Source organism: Ixodes scapularis, unplaced genomic scaffold, assembly GCF_016920785.2.
Source record: "Ixodes scapularis isolate PalLabHiFi unplaced genomic scaffold, ASM1692078v2 ptg001164l_1__unscaffolded, whole genome shotgun sequence".
Taxonomy (NCBI): Eukaryota; Metazoa; Arthropoda; class Arachnida; order Ixodida; family Ixodidae; genus Ixodes; species Ixodes scapularis.
This window is the reverse complement of record NW_024610111.1, coordinates 750971-771636: the sequence shown is the minus strand read 5'-3', so window position 1 is coordinate 771636 and position 20666 is coordinate 750971. Positions and strand designations below refer to the sequence as shown.

General features: G+C 45.5%; 1 pseudogene; it reads right to left on the bottom strand.

Annotated features, from left to right (window-relative positions):
* Nucleotides 1-20460, bottom strand: part of LOC121047121 — a 109074-nt pseudogene extending 88614 nt beyond the window's left edge.
* Between the last annotated feature and the right edge of the window lie 206 nt (nucleotides 20461-20666).

The following is a 20666-nucleotide window of genomic DNA, read 5'->3' as shown; positions in this document are numbered from 1 at the left end:
TAACACAATGAATAACACACGAATTTATTATCAGAATGTGCGTGGTTGGCGGACGAAGTATGATGTCTTTTTTACATCGGTTTTGGCCTCGAATTTTGAGATTTTATGTATCACTGAAACTTGGCTAACCAGTTCTATATCTAGTTCTGAGTACTTTATTTCCGATTACCAGGTTTTTATATGTGACCGGGAATCGACAGGTCCCTCTCCACCCTCAGGGGAGGCGTACTTACGGCTGTAGGGAAATCATTATCGTACTTTTGGCGGTTTGAACTTGAGACAAATGAATGCGTTTGAATTAAAGTTCGAGTCATGAACGGACCAAATCCGCTTATCGAGAACTATTACTTTGTGCTTATAATGCAATTAAATGCAAAGGTGCAAGGGAGCTGGACAAGAATGACGAAAATAATCCCTGGAGAAGGGAACAAGAGGGACAAAGAACAAACACAAATGTCCAAACACAGCGAGGTGACTGGTGCGCGACCGAAAAAATCTGCCTGGTCCGGGTATCGAACCTGGGACATCTCTCCATTTCCACTGGAGCGTTCTACCAACTGAGCTAACCAGGGGTTAGACGTCACTAGAGAAAACAGGTTTTCTCAGCTGCCACCGGTCTAACAGCCAAGTGGGCTGTTAAAGCAAAAATATTTTTTTCTTCGCAGTTACTCTTTAAGAGAACATTGTAAGTTGTTTCCAAACGCAAGTGTCAATGAAAGTCTGTTTTTAGCAACTTCAAAATTATGTAAATATAAGAAAAAATATTGTAGATATATACTTGTACAGTTCAATTTCTCTATAACTTGTCAACGTGATTAAAGTAAAAAAAAATTCTAAAGCAGCAGGGGGTGTTATGGAGTCGCCAACACGCCGACGCCAGCGAGCTCCAAAGTCCAAAGCGACCGAGCGAGAGCAACCTTTCGCGCGCGGAGCCCGAGATATAAACATCTGTCCCGCCGCTTCGCGCGTAACCTGAGCGCTCCGTATCACAGGCGCCTTTCTTTTGTTTTGTTTTACGTTCTTTTGCGAAGGGCACACATAGACAACCTTTCGCGCCGGAGTCAGGCTGAAGACTGACGTCTCGTTTATTAAATATAAAACGAAATAAAAGAAAGGCGCCTCTGGTACGGGGCGCTCAGGTTACGCGCGAAGCGGCGGGACAATGAAATCTCGGAATTTTTCGCATGCCCACGTGAGTGCCAAACCTTCTTTTTCGATTTGGGCGTACCTCTTCTCTGTTTCGGTGAGTGTTCTGGACGCATAGGCGATGGCGCAATATGATCCATCTTCCTGCTCTTGACGCAGCACTGCACACAGGCCGTAGGATGACGCATCTGCCGATACAATCGATCACTTGTTTGCGTCGTAAATTCCGAGAACGGGGCAGGTTGAGAGGATTTCATTCCACTTGGTGAAGGCTTTCTGCTGAGGATGATCCCACACGAAGTCCACTTTGGAACTGAGCAGTGACGATAATGGATGCAGTAGTTCGGACAGGTGTGGCACGATTCGTCCTAGGTATGTCGCCATACCCATGATGCGCTTGACTTCTTGCTTTGAAGTCGGTATGGGCATCTGTTTCACTGCGTTGACGATTGTCTCGTCTCGACGGACACCATCGCTGTCTACTTGATGACCTAGGAACTTGATACTTGTCACTCGAAAGACGCATTTATCCTCGTTGAGCGTGAGTCCTGCTGATGAGAGTCGCCTGAGGACTTCTCGCAGACTTTGCTCGTGCTGCTCGGACGATGACGCCCATATCAAGATATCGTCCATGTGGCAAAGTACTCCTTCCATTCCTTGGAGAAGTTGTGTGATACGTCTCTGGAAGTGTTCCGGTGCTGACGTGATTCCGAATGGTAGGCGATTAAAACAAAGTCTTCCAATCGGAGTGACGAATGTCGTCAAGAGTCGTGACTTCTCTTCTAGAGAGATCTGCCAGAACCCAGAATTCGCGTCCAGCTTTGAGAAGATCTTGGCTCCCGCTAGCCTTCCCAATGTGTGCTCCACTGATGGGATAGGGTGATATTCGCGCTAAATGTGTTTGTTCAGTTGTGTGAGATCAACAGAAATGCGAATTTTGCCAGACGGTTTGGGGACGATGACCATCGGCGCGCACCATTCAGTAGGTTCTTCTACTGGAGAGATGACACCTTGCGACTGCATGCTTTCTAGCTCTTTTTGCGTTTCTCGATACAGCGAAGGCGGTACTCTTCTCGGTGATGCGATAGCAAACGGCGTCGCGTTAGGTTTCAGCTTCAGAACGTGAGCACCTTCGAGAGATCCCAGTCCTTGAAACAGGTGAGAGAACTCTTTCTTCGGTTCGCAAGTTTTGTTCGCAGTCGTGCAGATTTGAGGGCAAAGCCGAAATTTTTCGATAGCTGGCTTACCCAAGAGAGGTTTGCGAAGTCCTTTCACGATGTAAACTTCTTCGAGTGCTTGTTGCCCACGGCAGTTGAGCTTCATCCAAGCTGATCCCATGACTTTAAGGGATCGTCCGTCTGGACCATGAAGTCGGCGTTGGGGCTCGGAGAGCTTGTGGCACTTTGCGGAGACCTTTTGAAAGATAGCAGCTGGTAACACCGTTTCGTCTGCTCCAGTGTCTATTCGGAAAACAACAGGAGTTTCGTCGACGAATATCTCGATGTCCCATTTTGCTGTTTGAGGAGAAGCTGCAGCTCCTACGAATCCTTGTTCGTGTACGAGGGAGTTCGCGGTAGTTGAAGATTTGCAGACTGTGGCAAAATGTCCCTTTTTCTTACACCTATTGCAGCCTGCGTTCTTCGCCGGACACACGCTCCTTGGGTGAGCTTCTCGACCACACCAACGGCACGGTTTGCCTTTTGGTTTGGGTGTCGCGGTCTTCTTAGTAGGAGTTCGCACATTTGAGCGTTCAATTCCTCGCTGAGCAGGTCTTGCTGCTGCTGTCCCATTTTTGGCTGCTATACGGTCAACGTTGGCATCCTTTTCTTTTGTCGGTCGGAGTTCCACTTGTTGCTTCTTAGTCACTTCCCATTGTCGCGCAGCAGCGATGGCCTTCTGCAGGTCCAGGTCAGGATCCAGTTGAAGTGTTTCTGAAGTCCTGCTGTCCCGAAGACCAACAATCAGCCTGTCGAGGATCAATTCTTCCTTCAGTGGTCCATAGTTGCACGCAGTGGCTAATCCGTGGAGAGCAGTGACGTACTCCTCGACGGTTTCCGTCTCCAGTTGCGATCTTGTGTTGAACATGGCTCTCTCATACACCACGTTTCGACGAGGAATGAAGTAACGTTCGAAGTTCTCCATCACCTTCTCGAAATCTTGAGCCTCGGTGTCGGACAGCTTGAAGGTCTGTAAGCCGTCTTCAGCTTGCAAAGCACGGGCAAATGTATCGGTGTGGTGGCCGAGGATAAACGATCATATCGAGCGCCTGGTCAAGAACTGCGAAAAATGCATTAAAACTGGCCAGAACCGAAAGCTCCCCCTCATCCCGTCAGAGTTTCCTAAACGACCGTGGGAGAGAGTGGCGATGGACCTCTTCTTAATTCACGGGAAATGGTGGCTGGTCGTCGTCGACTACTACTCTCGCTACCCCGAAATCGCCCGACTGGAAAGCCTCACAGCAGCGTGCGTAATAATGCACTGCAAATCGATATTTGCGAGGCATGGCTTCCCAGAAGTAGTGGTGTCTGATAATGGTCCTCAGTTTGCGGGAACCGCAGGTTCAGCATTCACAAAGTTCTCACAGACCTACGGATTTAAGCACATCACATCAAGCCCTCGCTACGCGCAGAGCAATGGGATGGCGGAGGCTGCAGTGAAGATCATAAAGAGATCACTCAAGAAAACGGAAGATCCGTACGAGCCACTCATGATCTACCGTTCAACGCCTCTGCCTAACGGATACAGTCCGACAGAACTTCTCATGGCGAGAAGGATGCGTACAACCGTACCGATCGCCACTCAGCTCCTGGAACCAAAGCTACCTGACCAAAAAGAACTCCGTCGCTATGAGCAAGAAAACAGGATCCGACAAAAGCAATACTTCGACCGGCGACACGGAGTGCGTCAATCCGATCCACTCGGCTCTCGACAGCGAGTTTGGATCATTGACCTAAAGCGAACCGGAGTTGTTCAGAACAAGGCCCATACACCACGAGCTTACTGGATAACGTCCAAGGGTCAAGAGATCCGAAGAAATCGCACGCATTTAATTCCTTTCCCCGATCAACAAGATAAACAAGGCATCGAAGAGTTCCCCAAAACAACCACGAGGCCCGAAGAAATGTGTGCCGACACCTCCCACAAACATTCTCGGCACGGCCGGTGCGTAAAAGAGCCAGACCGTTTCGGCACTTCTTCGAAGCTCCTTTAGAAAAAGGGATGTTATGGAGTCGCCGACGCGCCGATGCCAGCGAGCTCCAAAGTCCAAAGCGACCGAGCGAGAGCAACCGTTCGCGTGCGGAGCCCGAGATATAAACATCTGTCCCGCCGCTTCGCGCGTAACCTGAGCGCCCCGTACCAGAGGCGCCTTTCTTTTATTTCGTTTTATATTTAATAAACGAGACGTCACTCTTCAGCCTGACTCCGGCACGAAAGGTTGTCTATGTGTGCCCTTCGCAAAAGAACGTAAAAGGAAACAGGGGGCACCTTCTTTAGCGGGTGTTTGGTGAGTGTCGTCACTACGACCCCGAGCATCGTGGGTTCACCAATAGTCACTGAATGTTCCCAGAGTACCCAGTGGCATTCAGTCCGCTTACAGGAAGTCCATTCTGCAGAATCCAGATCTGATTGTCTGGTTTAGCCCGTGGGGGAAGTTGTCAGTCGGGCATTATGAGGATTTGCCCAAAATAACAAAAACCGTATATAAACATTTCGCGTTACCACGGGTATCGCGGGTAAGCACGAGTGTGAGCTCTAAGCACCGATGAGTTAAAACCGAACGGAAGGCGCTTTGAATTCCTCTGGTTTTTCTGCTTTATATCACCTAGCCGTTAACCTGGTTCGCCAAACAAGATTGTCGGCTTGTTTGCTCGCTGCGGTTGCGCTGGTGCTGTGTTTAAAATTCTACGCTTCAGGCAATAAGCCTAAGATTTGACTTCGATGTGATTCAAGCTAAGAGATAGAGAGAGACAAAAAGAGACGTGACGAGACAGCCAGGAGCAACACGCGCAACACTTGAAGGAAACAACTTAAGAAAAGAAAGAAAATCCAGTCTCGCTTCAGTCGAGGAAAGTCGATTGAAGAGATCGCACGAGAACGTACCCTACACTGTACCCTTCTGCACACGGCAACGCCATATAGGCGATGGGTTTGAGAGACACGGCTGCGCCGAGACTCGGTTCTCAAACAAATTAAAAAGTTAAAAGCGCGAACTAACAGAGGACGACAAAAGACACACGTACGGCAAGGACAAGCGCCAGAAGTGAAGCTTGGGAGTTTCAGTCCTCGGGGAACATTCAGCCACTGTAGGTGCACCCACCCTTGTCTGGCTCTGCGTGGCCTACCCATATCCGGGAAAAAGGACATCCTGATGGTTGCGGTGGGCCCAAGCAAGGTTCGAACACTTCGCCCCCCCCCCCCCTCCCGCAACCGGCAAGGCAATACACCACCTTGGCCTCCGCTTCTTGCGGAATCGTGTCCTGGTAAGAACCGACCACGATGATCCAGTCAGTCGCCTTTCTTCTGATATCCCCTGTTGTCTTTCACTTTCCTCCTCTTCGCTTCTCTTAATTTTTGCCTTCCTTTGGGGCAAGGACCAAACTTAGCTGGGTTTGGATTCCCTTATTCCCAACCACACTTGGGCATGGTGTCTGGGCAAGCGCAGGTAAAGTAGCATTCTTAGCAAAGGCTTTTTTTTTGTTATGGGGTGTTACCTCTTCCTTTGTGGGGCGGAATGGTGGGTGGTGCATCAGACCCACTGAAGTCCCCAGCAAACGAAAACACCTAATTCGCCTCTGAAAGGGGTCACACCGAAGCAATTATACTATCTTCAACATCCTCAGCTCATAAAGGCGTTACTCGTTTTCTAGGGATGCACTCTGAACACGATGCTAAATCTCAAGGAAACCCGTCACCGTTCCTAGTCTCCAAGACTTTTGAAATCCTTATAGGCAAAAACATCAAAGCCGGAAAAACTATAATCTGGTGACTTGGGGGCAGAACATAGCGTCCAAAGCGATGTCCTCCTAGAGTTTAACAATATCTAAAACTATATTTTTCTATACACGTTTAACTAAATTTTCTTATGGCTCATCTTAGCCTCCTGCATTGAAACTGTCAGGGTCTCCTCAAAACATTGACGATATTCACTTTCTTCTAGCGAGCTACGCCTAAATAGCTCTAGCATAATGGAAGACTTATATCATGTCCAATCATATGGAAGTTTTGATAAACTATCATACTTTCCGCAAGGGCCGCCCATCTTCACATTCATCTGGCGGTGTTGTAATTGTAGTGCAGGTTGAAGTGGGATGTACCGGTGTCCCCCTTGTCACTCCTTTCGAGGCTCTGGCTACGCAAAAATTCTTACTGACCGCCTCATTATGGTTGTTTTTCTGTATCTCCCAGCACACATTCCCAAACACGTGGATGACATACAAAACAATTTAACTCAACTTTTCACAGCCGTCTTTAGTTTTAGGTAAATCTAATGCTGATTACTTCATGTAGGACAATGCACGAATTGATTCCCGTAGAGGCGTTATTGAGCTATCGCTATTGTTTTCAAATTTTTCTTTAAATAACAAATCACCAACATTCCTTAGTGCTGCACACAGCTCTTTCACCTGCATTAATTTTTTCATTTCATCACCATCATGGCTTCTTTGTTTTTATTAGAAGGTTTCAGATAATCCATTTGAGAGTAATAACTTCCTATATATTTTAGAGAGCTTTGTTGACCTCCCTTGAGTTCAGAAACGTATGCCTACTTGGAAACTAGACAAAGCGGTTTGGCAAAGTTTTAGCCAAGTTGCTATATTCAGTGCTTCACTATCTGCCATTCTGTCCCCTGAGGAGGCTACGACGTGTGGTATTAAACAGTTAATTAATGCCGCCGATCAGTCTATCTCCCATACCTCCGGTAATTTACCAAAGAAACGCAAGCCGTGGTGGAACGAAGACTGTTCAACCACCACTACTAAACAAAATCGAGCATGGAAAGTTTTCCGGTGGTAGACAAATCTGAAGACCAAGATTAACTTTAAAAGGCGCAAAGCGCAAGCCCGCTAGACAGGAAAGCTGGCAAACAAGACATCTTGGATTTGATATCTCTCCTCTGTAAGTACTTTTTTTGTACGGTTAAAGATGCTTGGGATTGCCTACGCAAACATCAAAGGCGACTACCGATGTTTTACCATTCCTGTATAAAACTTCCCCTGGGGTTTGTCAAAGATGTTGCCAATGTTCTCGTTCAGCGTTTCCAAGGTGAATTCAGCGATAGTATTCATAGTGCATATTTCTAACAATTTAAATTTCGCACAGGAAGTAGCTCTATTCTAATGTTGGCTACAAACTCGGTGCGATATAATGCGCCTTTTGGGAAGTGCGAGCTAAAACAAGCTTATGATTGAATTATATAACTAAACCCTCAAGCCTGGGACAAAATGGGACGGACAAACACAAGGTGTCCAACACAGCTGAAATTTATTTGACAACAAAAGGGCTTAAATAGGAATCATATCCTACAAAAAACACTAGTGAGGAGAGAGAGCGAGAGAGAGAGAGAGAACTAGGGAATCTTGTGCTAAATGCAGTACAGAAAACTAACCTTTACAACAAAACTGAGAAGCAGATACGTCTATTATGCAACACACAAAAAGACAAACATTTTTCAACGCTGTTTACACCGGCAGTGCCTCCAAAACAACTAAAAAGATAGATGTTTCAAGGATCATTTAAAACGTAAACGTTTCTGGCGAAAGCCGGAACTCTAGAAAAGGAAGGACGCGAAAACCAAACGACGAGGAACACAAAACAAAGCGAACTGATATTGATAAAACTTGAAATCGGGTAAAATCAACCAAAACCTCCTAGGCCACAACGAAATGCTTGTTCTTATGCGGAAAGGCACCAAATTTGTAGGAATTAACGCTCCTTTAGCCACTTCACTGTTTTGTTCGCTGAGAGAGACAATCAGTCTGTTGCGACAGATATCTTAAAAAATGTGGTGAGGACACTGACGCTCCTATGGTCATCGTTCACGCATTTTAAGAACTAAAGGTGAAGGATGCTGATAATTTCCAGTTTTATATTTAGGGTGCTAAGTATCTATAATTTACCGGATGTTTAATGCACTCCGAGAAATTTTCTATTGGTTTTAGCTAACATTCATCGTTCAATATATTTTGCCAGAATACATCCAAGTTTCTTCAGGCTTTCCTAATCCAGCACCGTGTGGCCATTAACCCGCCATGTTCTCCCAATTTTTTTCCATAGTGAACGCATTATGTTAATTGCAAGTATCTTTACTGGAGAGTTGTTTGCAGCATCGTTAGCACACGATTGCTATAGACTGAAGAAAATGAAAAGGTACAGTATATTTGTGGACTTGCAAAGTGTAATTACTGCAATTATCTCCCTGAAGGACACCAAAAATATGCTCATAGCGTTTGTGCATGTCAAGATTAATAGAACGTTTCGGAACGGATGCTACATTGCATTTTGTTGGGTTCCAAGTCACGTGAGTATATTAAGTCACAAAAAATCTGATGGGCTCGTGTCATACTCCAGGGCCGGTTTGCTGATCTTGTGGCCGCGGCTGCGGCTGCGGCCAAGAGGGGTTTTTCTGTCACGTGACCAGCTCCATGGGGACAAGGAAGTGCTGCGTCCCTGCCTAATGGCGGACAAATCCGTATCGCTTCAAGCACAAAAGCCTAATTTCGCTCGCAGAAACTGACTGCCGGGACTTTCAACTGGAGTCCAATTGACCGCCCCCTTATACTGTAGGAGCGGCAGATAAAGTTACGGCCAGGAAGGGTGAGAATGAGCCCAAATAAAGAAAAAACCACTCGAGATGAAAGTGGTGGCAGAATATTTATATACCTCCGCCAGCGCCGGCGTCTCGCGCCTTGTACAGTGGTCGAGAGGTTAGAGCGCCGGTACTTTCCGTCGCGGCGTGAAAGTCCCTGGTTCAAATCGCGTCAGTAACCCTCTTTTTTTTCTATTTGACTGCACTCCCACCAAGAAGGTAGACAAGGCCATATGAGCTCTATAAAATCATTGGGCGGGTAGTTCTGACTCACCAGTTCGTTGTTCATGACCTCGGAAGAGCGCATACATGTCCCTGGCTTCCTTTATCAACTTCCGAATCGCCTCCAGCACTTGCCGTACACTCCGCGGAAAGTTTACAATATCTTCCCATGCCCGTCTCTTCGTTCGCCAGGTAACTGTGCTGCTGAATTTCTCTAGAATTTGTTGGTTCCGTTTTCCAACTTCTCTAATTATTTCCATTTGTTGATCCAAAGTCATTTTAGGTGTTTGCGTTAGAGAGAGGGTTTGCGATGTCGACGCCTGATTCATTTTTGCATTCGGTTGCGATCGTCTGCTATTCTAACTAAAATTCAACAAGTAATGCGCTAATATTACAAAACGATTGCAACAACAAAATGTAAAGGGTAAAATATACCTTTTATCACATTCCATGCAAGTAAAAGTTTGATTTCTTTTATTTTGGTTTTACTACTTTCTCAGACGTTTGACTTGCTGCCTTGCCTGTGGGATTTCGCTCAATCAATGCATCCACAGCTGCTAATCCTTTTTTTTTGTCCTTTTGCTTATTTTGTGAAAGTTTTTTTTTAATTGTCACAACTGCAGTTTTTATTAGTACTAAACGGACGTCCCCTGTTATTAAAAGGAGTCGTAGCAAGAGCGTTGTATATTTAAGAACACATAAAATTGTAGTTGCTGGGGAGAGGATGCTTGTTTCGACTCCGCTTGTATGAAAGCCATACCGATGTTGTTACCTTGGTTTCCTTTTAATGAACATTATGAAATGATTGTATTAGCGCGTTAACTTGCCTCGATCTTTTTTTTCTTTTTCTTACCGATGTTTCGATTGAACAGGTGGGAATAACAGTAAACACCGTGTAAGGCGGAGTAGTGCAAATGGATGATTCGTAAAAAGGATCACAGTTAAAAAGTAAGACACGCGCAAAATACAAAAAAAGAGGTTCCTGGCGCGATTTGAACCCTAAACTTTCACGCGGTGACCATAAGTACCGGCGCCCTAACCTCTCGACCACAGTAGAGCCGTGAGACGTTGACGCTGGCGGAGGTATATAAATATTCTGCCACCGCTTTCATCTCGAGTGGTTTTTTCTTTGTTTTGGCTCATTTTCACCCTTCCTGGCCGTAATTTTATCTGTCGCTCCTACAGTATAAGGAGGCGGTCAATTGGACTCCAGTTGAAAGTCCCTGCAGTCAGTTTCTGCGAGCGAAATTAGGCTTTTGTGCTTGAAGCTATGGCATTGATGAAATAGTACTAAGGGAGGTAAGCGACTTCAAATATTTAGGTATTATTTTTACTTTTAACCTTAAATGGGATAGGCACGTCGACTACATTTGCTGCCGCGCCCTCAGAAAATTGGGCTATGTTAAACGCACGTTAAAAAATTCGTCTAAAGAGGTAAAATTAACCGCTTTTAAAACTCCCGTGAGGCCGATTTTGGAGTACGGTTCAGTGGTCTGGGACGTTAATTTAAAAAAGGACATTAATCTCATTGACTCTGTTCAGGCTAAGGCTATCCGATTTATTTCCAGTCGATATGATCGACACTTTTCACCTTCATCCGCTTTGCCAACATTAGGGCTAGAATCTTTATCGTTAAGGCGAACTATCGAGCGATTGAAGTTGTTATATAGAATTGTTAATAATGAAAGTGGCATTGAATGTATGAAGTATATTTCCTTCTCATATATTTCGCGCACTAGGCGCTACCATCCCTTAAATATTGTACCCTTTTCGTTCTCACGTAAACTGATTCAAAAATTCCTTTTTTTTCCGTGCACTCTTGAGCTGTGGAATAGTATTGACGGTTCTACGCGTATGCTCCAGTACGACGACTTTGTCATAAAACTCGCGAAAGTTGACTTCCTTTGATGTTTGGTGTTTCTGGCGAATCATTATGTCGTTGAATATGTTCTCGTTTATTGTTCTCTCTACTCATGTTTTTAGTTGTGTAATCCACTCCTGCAATGACCTCAACTGAGGTCGCAGTATACATAAATAAAATAATGAAGCGATCCGAGATTTCTCCGCCATTAGGCAGGGACGCTAGGTACTTCCTTGCCCCCATGGAGCTGGTCACGTGACAGAAAAATCCATCTTGGCCGCAGCCGCAGCCGCAACATCAGCAGACCGGCCCAGGAATTTTCGGCAATAGACCTATCTCACGAGCCAATTTAACTACGCCACCGCTGCCGCTATGCATCGAGGGAACTTTAGTCTTTCTGAACGTGCGACAATTTCGCTGGAGCTCTGCGCGTGTGGAGCACAACACACCGCGACCCCTCTCGTGTACTGCCGTTTGCCTCCCGTGAACTAAAGTTAAGGCGGCGACACGCATGCCCCGAACGCGTGGTGAGATCGGTCTATTAGCTGCTCGATAGCTTAACAGGACGTCAAACGAGTCTTGAGGCCTCCAATTTTCGAAGGATGGCTGAGAAAGTGGGACAGAGTATCTTATGGTAAGCTTCACTTCCATAAGCCCATTTCTGAATTCTGGGAGAGTACCTCATTCGGGGATTGGTTCCACAGGGTCTTAATATGTTGTCTTCGCATAGACCATTCGCATATCGCCCACCAACGCCCGCTCTGGTGGGAACATGCACCACCCTGTGCAGCCTGCGGACGTGCTGTGTCCATCCTACAGAAATCAGGGGCTTGCTATGGTCTTGAAGAAGAACGAAGGTGTTATTTTCCTGCCTTTTTCATATCGTATACTCGTTTTCCATATTATTTTACTGGAAAACAACCCTCTCATCTTAATTAATCGTGTACTTAGTTTTATTCTGATAGCAATAAAACTAAGCACTGGCAATTTACACCGCATCTATTACCACACATATCTGTCAGGTCGCGGCATACTAAAATAATCTAATATATTACGTAGTGACTTTGGCCTAAGTTGCTTTCTCCGCCATAAACCGTCGATCATTATCATCATCAAAATTTCAAAAAAATATTTTTCCAACAGTTGTCGCGTAGGAATCACAAAATAAATGCTACATGTACTTTGTTTGAGGTTTTCAGAATGCGCTCCGTCGCTCCTAAGACATTGCGCATTCCATTCTTGTAAGAACGTATTGTTGCTGGCATTCGCACGTCAAGAAACACGTCAACAAACACGTCATCAAACGCAGCGGCGCATTGTACTTTGCATTTTGTTACAGAAGTGAAGCAAGATTTACCGAACGGTCATGGCAAGGACATTTTTTTTTTCTTTTTCATTTTCGTACTCTTGCGAGCATACATTGTTTGTCATCCTGTTGTGCAATAAAGCGACTGTGTGTGAGATGATGCACTGGCCGTTTATTTTTCTACATTTCTGTGCTTAAAACACGGGAGGTCAGGATTAAAATATTACACTAGGGCGTAAATGTCTTTCTAAAATAAATTTGAGAAAAAACAGTATTGGTACTCAGAGATTTAAATGAGGCGTGAAGTAACCATTACGTGTAGGGAAGAGTGTGGCATGAGACTAGATACAGAAAATACACTATCACACACTAACAAAAGCGTTTATTTAATTCGTTTTTTTTTTAAGTTGACGATCAGCTAAAGCATGACTCCTATAGCTGGGCGTCCATTGGCATTTATGTTATTTTCTGTTCCTTATCATGTCAAACCACGCTCAGCGCTATGATCCGCCCAAGCCTATTAAGCAGCACCAGAAGTGAATCGTCACGGAGGTGGTCGTCTTTGCGCTTTTATCGGCAAAAACAACTACGCATAAAAATGCGCCGTGAGACTGAGCTTCTTTTTTAAACGCAAAGACTAGAGATATTATAATGCTGCGCTTCAGGGCGCTGCTTGCCACATCGAATTGTAGCCTTGGCTGCAATGACACAATGTGAATTGGAATACAGCCGTAAATATCACTCGCATTGTAGTTTACTGAAGGCGGACTTTGCAATCTGTTGCAAGCTATCATGGCCGGGGCAATATCTAGTCTCCCGAACATCTAATTTCCGGTTTTGAGAGCTGAATAAACGCATGCACGCGAGGGAACTGTTTTGAATAATGGACTGTATTCAGCTCGAACATATAACTACCCCGACTGGTTGGGTTTCCAAAATAAAATATAATTTTTTTTTTGTGGGGCTATCAATTACAACATTTACGGCCTATGTCTAATTGCGCGATCTCTCTGTAGTACTCCAGAAAATAAAATAAAATAATTTTTATTTTTTTAGTAATAAATAAAAGATTACGTTACCGCTATGAAAGCGAATTCCAATATGAACTCTTTATGGTCACTTAAACAGTATTCGTGCAAGAAAAGGAAGTAAAAAGAAAGAAGTTTTTCTTTTTTCAGATCCGATTTGAATCCGTCTAATGGTGAATTCCGCTCGCAGGTCTAGAGCGCTCCAAAAGCGCTCCATTGTGAGCGCGCACATTCCGCTCGCAGATCTGGCACGAGCTGGTCATCTTCCGCTCGTAGATCTCTGGCAGCGCCAGCTCCACGGAGCGCCCCAAACTCCGCCGAGCTTGCTCTGTGGGATTTCACAGATCTCTCCGGAAGTTGACAGAGCGGCCCACGTGATTTCCGTCTAAATCGGCGGTGCGCATGCGCGGCGAGGTTGGAGAGATCGGCGGGCCGGTCGGGCCACGCGGTCGGGTCGTGAAGTTGGATCTGTTCGGGTGCGTCGGTTGTTTACTCTGGACTGTGACGGCTCGAACGCCTCTACCTCGCGTAGATCAGGGATAAAAAGCCGGGAATGTGGAGCGTGGCAAATCGTAAGCAATGACATCTGTGATCGCCGAGGAAGAACGAGAAAAAGAACGACAGAAAAGCCGGAGGCAGACGCAAGGTTAGGCCTATTCATTCTGCAGCCAGTGATTGTTTACCTTTTTACACTGCATTCCGTCGGCGTTTTCCCGTGAAATAAAGCAAGAAGTTGTTAGGCAACGACCGCGCAAGTGATGGTTTGTTACCTCTGTGTTTATTAAAGTCTTACTAGAAATCTGAACTCCACCGCTGGCAATCGCTGTCCGTGCCCCGCCGCTTCGAGGCAGCCGAAAGGTATATGACGGTGCCGAACGCGGACGTCTTCGTTATTTGTGACGTGGGCGCCGTGGTACGTATAATTCCGCCCGGCCTGTGTCGCGTGTTACTTCTGCAGCTAAGCAGTGACAGTCGTCACTGGTCGTCGGAAAGATCAGCCGGCTGAGGCGTTGCTGGGCTGATCAAGTTCGAGCAGCGGCCATTTTGAACGGCGGAGGGAGAACGGGTGGGGTGGGGGTGTGGGGAAGGTCGCTCCAAAAATGCAAGTTTATCTTCACCTCGTCGATTCGGAGCGGGTCCCACGGAGCGGAATTTCGCATCCCTCTCGGATTTTGGAAAGCGTTCCAGATCTACGAGTGGAATTCACCATAAGTATCTAAAAGAAAAGACAGGAACGAGGCGTGCTTTTTTGTCTTGTTTTACTCTCAGATAACTCCTGGAAAAATGTAAGTGTTGATTAAGAATTCCTGGGCTATAGGTGAGATATTTAGTCAGGTGAGTAAACGGCATCAGTTGAAAGAACCTTTCCTAGGAGCAAGTTTTGTAACACACTAACACGAAAGGTTCTAAGAGATTGTGCACGGGCCTGTTATTGTAGTCTTGCTGAGCAATGCTGAAAAAAACCTTATAATGCACAATAAAACCTAAAAACGTCCCCAGCAGCGCAGTCGTTAGCGCAGGACACCACGCTGCTGATCTGGCTGTTAAACCAGTTTTTAAATTATTTTACTCTAGTTTAGCTAGAGCGGCAAGGGAGAAATATACAAAAGCAATACTCTTACACTATACACTAAACAATCTAAATATGTGACAAAGCGCAAGAAAAAACGAGCACTAGAAAGGGAGCCTAGGAGATTAATTTCTAGGCTGCTTTTGCATATATTGATTTGAGTTGTCTCTGGTAGCCTTGTATAAGTGCTGAGTTTTGATCTCCAGTTGCAATTTTATCACGATGCCTTCTAATATCACATTAAGAGCGTCCCTCCGCCAATGTCAGTCGCTCGCGCGCCATCCCAAAGGATAAAAAGCACCGTACTGTAGCAGATAACGAAACTACATCAGCCACTCCATGATTTTTCGGCATACATTTCAATATTTGAAAAAAGTTTTTACCCCAACTATGACTGGAATGGGAAGATGGGAGATCATTTTTTGAACTCTTGGATAGTTCGAAAAATATTGAAGCTTGTGGGAACTGCAGTTGTAGCAAGCGTCCACATTTGCCAATACCAGAAGGTGTTGGCAAATTAACAGCACAAAATTTAAGAATAGGTAGTTTTAGAGTATTGGCTCCTACGCTAGGGGGCACCTAAGTCATAGAGGGACACGAGGTCAGCGACACTCGCGCTGTCGGCCCAGCATGACATGCTTGCTTTTCTGGCTTGCAGCGCCAATATGGTTAACACGCGAAATCAATAAACTGAAAAATATAGACATCTATTATATTTGCGCTTGACAAACACTTACGCATAGGTCAGAGATATAATTTGTAATTTAAAACCACATTTACCTATTGATGAGCAATCAATAATTGTTTTAATAAAAGTCCAAATCAATACAATTTCGTCTTTATCTTTTTCACGAGAGACTTTTCTCCGTCTCTCTTGTAGCTCCCTTTTTGTACAGCAGACCCATTGTAGAATGCACAAACATTCAGACGTGCGGTATTCGAGCACGAGCCTCGAGTCAAATATTTTCCCTGTAATCTTTTGAGAGAATTGCTATACACCTTTTCAACAAGGGCGCAGCCATCTTGAATGTCCTCCCTTCTGGTATAGGGTAAAACATTGTTTTGATCTCTCCACACCGCTGGAAAGTCTTTACGAAAAATGCGTGATTGTCACACATTCCTGTTTTGCTTCACGTATATATTCTAGCATATTCCAGGTTGAAAGGTGTTATTATTTTTTTTTTTTTTGTCCAGTTTACCAGATACGGAACGCACGTGAGTGAGAACGACAGGAAACAGAAAACGTCTTTGTTCATCCTTAAGCTGAGCCTGCAGCCAATGCCGCAAACACAAGCACAAGAGCTCGGGGTCATTGATTTTAACAGTTCTTCCGCAGGTCGAGCGCTCGTGCTAGAAATGCACGTTTCAAAGCCGGGAGCGCGGGCTAGATCGCTCTTGTAGGTTTGGGTGTGGTCTCAGCTTAAGGGTGAAGAGAGTATAGACGCTTTGCAGCAGCTGTGCATGGACGCCGCCATAACTGACCTTCAGTTTTTGTTTCCTCCTATTTCGTTTATTTCAATTCATCATTACCATAGCAGGCCACTTTATTGCCATATTAGATTCAACTGGGTCCTTTTCTAAAGCATCGGCCTTTGTAGAGGATCGACAACTACCGTTTCAGTTGCTCGGCATCTTGGTAAGACAAGAGAAGGTCAGCAATGGTTGAAGCCGCTAAGGCGTCTTTCGGAGTATAGAATTATTTATTTATTTATTTATTCAATACTTCAACCTCATTGCAGGGTGGACACTGTGGCACAATAAAATACACCAATAGTAGATGACACTAGAATGACACGCTGCAAACTATATCCCGATCACTAAGCCGGTTAGCACAAGTCGCTGTGATACACTTTTAGAAAACATTTCGAAACGCCGTTGAATAGTTGACAAATGCGTATTTTCATCACACTAACAAAAAATGAAAATAAATAGGTATAAACGCAATATTTATCTGTGCCCTTAGTGACGTGATCGCCTATCAATGTCTAAAAAGAAGAAAGACAGAAAGTAAGAATTCGATCGTCATCAACACACGGAACTTCAAAACCCTTATTTGCTTTATTGTCAGCTCGGGAAGATAAATGTGATGGTTATCTTTTTATTGTTGGTCTGCTTTTTTTTTTTAAGTTGTGATAGGAAGGTTGCCAGAGGATTACTGCCTACAAATTCTTGACCGAGGCAGTTCCATTCCCTAATTGTACTAGGAAAGTATGCTTTCGCGAAGACGTCGTTATGTCTGGAATGTTCATTCAATGAAAGCGAGTGAGAACGTCTTGTAACGCGCGGTTGAAAAAAATTAAATGTAGTCACTTTATTTATTTTTAACTGGTTATTTACTTGTAAGAAAACAAATTTAAGTCAAAAGACGGTGAGAGTGCAAGCGAGCTGGTGGTAGCTAATCATGTCGTATTACACCTGAGACTGCGGTGGAAGAAATCGGAAGAACTTTCAGTAGAAGGAACAGACGTTCTCTGAGACGTTCTCTGTGTCTGTTCCTTCTACTGAAAGTTCTTCCGATTTCTTCCACCGCAGCCTCAGGTGTAAAATTTAAGTCGTTCCCGTTGATGTCTCAAACTGGGGATTTTAAGATTGGCCGCTGCCATTATGGCGGTTGGTGATATCGACCAGCTATACGCACTGTACACAGTCGTGCTGCCTTTCGCTAAATACGCTCAAGTTTAGCTTTGGCTGTTGCAGTGTAAGGGTCCCAGACTATTGCCGCGTACTCAAGGAGGGGCCGTATGTACGTTTTAAACGTGAGAAGTCTTCTAAAACTGGACAGTCCCTAAGAAATCGCCTTTAGTATCCCAATTTCTTAGTTAAATGCTTTCTTGGTAATTTAATCTGTGTGGTGGTTCCACCTCATCTCGCTTTTAAGCATAACTCATGCTTGTAAGCATAGCGCTTGTAAGCATAGCATAATCATATCTTATAAGCACAATAGATGGACTGAATGAACGGCAGAAGTGCGAGCGCGCACCGTAGAGTTCGCATAGCCGTTTCGTATTAAACCGAGTAAAACTCAGCGGACGAAAATTCCATGGCGTTTTGGAACCAATGAGGGTGTGCAAGGTACAGAGCCTTTTGTGTACCTGTTAAACAATCTTATTGGACACAAACTAGGACTGCCTTGTGCTAATTGAAGTATACTTTAAAATCACGCGCCCAAGTTTGATTCTGCTTTTCATATTTATTTCAACTCATGAGAGCCTAGGTGCCGCAGAAAGCCGAGACGCTCATACCGTGAACGTCTGCTGCGCCGTGTCTAACGATAAAAAATGGTATTGTATAGATGATTATAAAAAATAAAAAAATAAATGTTGTGATGATGGTTTGAAATCCAGGTAACGACGAAACTGGATGTGTATGCATGGACCGCTCCCCGTCGTTGGTGGGGCTGCCTAAACCTCTTCTGCAATATTATTGGACACAAATCAGCATGGCCTTGTGGTCACTGAATAACATTTCCAACATCGCACTCTAGAGTTTAAAACGTGTAGCTTCACCTAATTTCACTTATCGCCCGAGAAGCTTTCTGGCAGAATTAGCAAAAACGCTTTGTGTTTATTGTTTTACCAGCCCAGCAGTCTTATGCTTGTTTCAGCGTGCCGTCAAAATGGCACATGACGAAGTAATGTCACGTGACGACGTATTGTCACGTGACGTTTAAATTGTACGTGACGTCATAGTGTCACGTGGCGTCATGACATCACGTGACACACGGTGTCACCTGACGTCATTAAGCCGCGTGACATCACTGCGAAACAAGACTTGACATGACACTGTGACATGCATGATGTCAGCTGACGCCAGGTGTCAGGTGACGTGTTAATGCAATTATTGCCGAGTTCCAGGCGAGCTGGACAAAATAAACGATCATTCATTCTCTACAGCTCGCCTGCAACATTGAATTAATTGCATTAATAACGTAGCCTTTAAATGCTGGCGGTTCACCCTTGCTGGTATTCGACTGGTGGCAGCTGGTAGATCTTGTTTGGTCTATTGACGTCTAACTCCTGGTCAGCTCATGCAACAAAGAAAAAAAACTCCTGGTTGGCTCACTTGGTAGAGCACTTCACTGAAAATGGGAAGGTCCCCGGTTCGATACCAGAAGCAGGATTTTTTCAGCACGCACCAGTCGCCTACCTGTGTTTGGTGATTTGTTTTTTTTCCTTCGGCATTCCGAAGAAAATAGACATATAATCATTTTCTCCAGACCGCTTTTTTTTTATTCTCTGTTCCGCAGCACGTGAATGCGCGTCTCCCGGTCCGAGCTATTGGCATTGAGAGAGCTGCGACGGTATTTTGTTATCGCCTGTTTCTTTGCATTTCTTCAAAGAGCGCGTGCAGTGGCCATCGGGTACTTCAAGAACCCGTAGCATAAAGCGGGCTATTAACGCTTTCCCGAAGCTCTCTAACAAATTTATACAAAATCTGTGGCCTAGCTCTGTGCAAACGTCTCCACTTTGCACGCACCGGACCCATGTTCGAACTGCTCAGATTGAGGAGCTCCGGCCCCTTCACCTCCGCAGTGTGCAGCACGTGGTGTTCTTTCTTTCGTTCCTCTTGCACCTCTGGGATGCTGTCGTAGAATACCTGATCCTTAGGCCAGTTGCAAGGTTCCGCTGAAAGCCACTCAGGCCCTTGCCACCACTGTTCGCTTTCGATCAATGTCTCGGCGCTAATTCCCCTCGTCAGCAAGTCCGCTGGGTTCTGACTTCCAGGACAGTGGTTCCAGCTTGCGGGGTCGCTTGCGGACTGAATCTCATTCACTTTGTTTCCTACAAACGGCTTCCACTTTGAGGCTCGTCCTCTAATCCAGTGTAGTGCAATAGTCGAATCCATCCAATAGAACGTCTTCATCTGGAGGTTCATTGTGTCGTTCAGATACCGGGCAAGACGTGTCCCAAAGACCGTTCCCATTAGTTCTAGACGAGGGAGAGTCAGTCGCTTGAGCGGCGCCACTCGTGACTTCGCGAGCACGAGGCATGTAGACGTGTCTCCGTCTTTGTTCTCCACTCGAAGGTAGGCGCACGACCCGTAGGCGAGTAAGCTTGCGTCGCAAAACACGTGAAGTTGAACCGACCTGGCGCCTTCTGCTGGGCACCGCATGGTGCAGCGGCCGACGGCCAGAGCCTTCAAGAGTGGCAGTTCCACGCACCACCGCTGCCACAGCTCGGAAAGGTCGTCAGGCAGCTCCGCATCCCAGCCGATTTCACGTTCCCACTGCTGCTGGAATATGATCTTGACCCGAATCATGTACGGAGCGATAAGGCCCAGGGGGTCAAAAACTCGAGCCGATGCCTGTAGCACAAAACGCTTGGTGTTTGCTGCAGTGCTGACGAAATGTAATACTCCTTCCATGGGAATCAGCAATTTGTCTTGGTAGTGCTGCCACACGAGTCCGAGAACCTTCCTTGGTTCTTGGGATGCTTGTGGTTCCTCGGTCTCATCAAATCGACACTGTAGTTCCGCAGCATTGGACGTCCACTTGCGGAGTCGGATTCCGGTTTCAGCCATAATTGCGTTGGCCTCATCGTGAATCTGTCTGGCTTCACCAACGTCGGAGGCTCCGATAAGTAGGTCGTCCACGTAAAACGCATTCCGCAAACGATCAGCTATCTCCCTGTATTGGTCCTTCACGTTATCCAGGTGGTGCATTAGAGTTGCGGTCAATAGAAAGGGGCTTGAGGTGGTCCCGAACGGCACTCTGGTCATTCTCCATT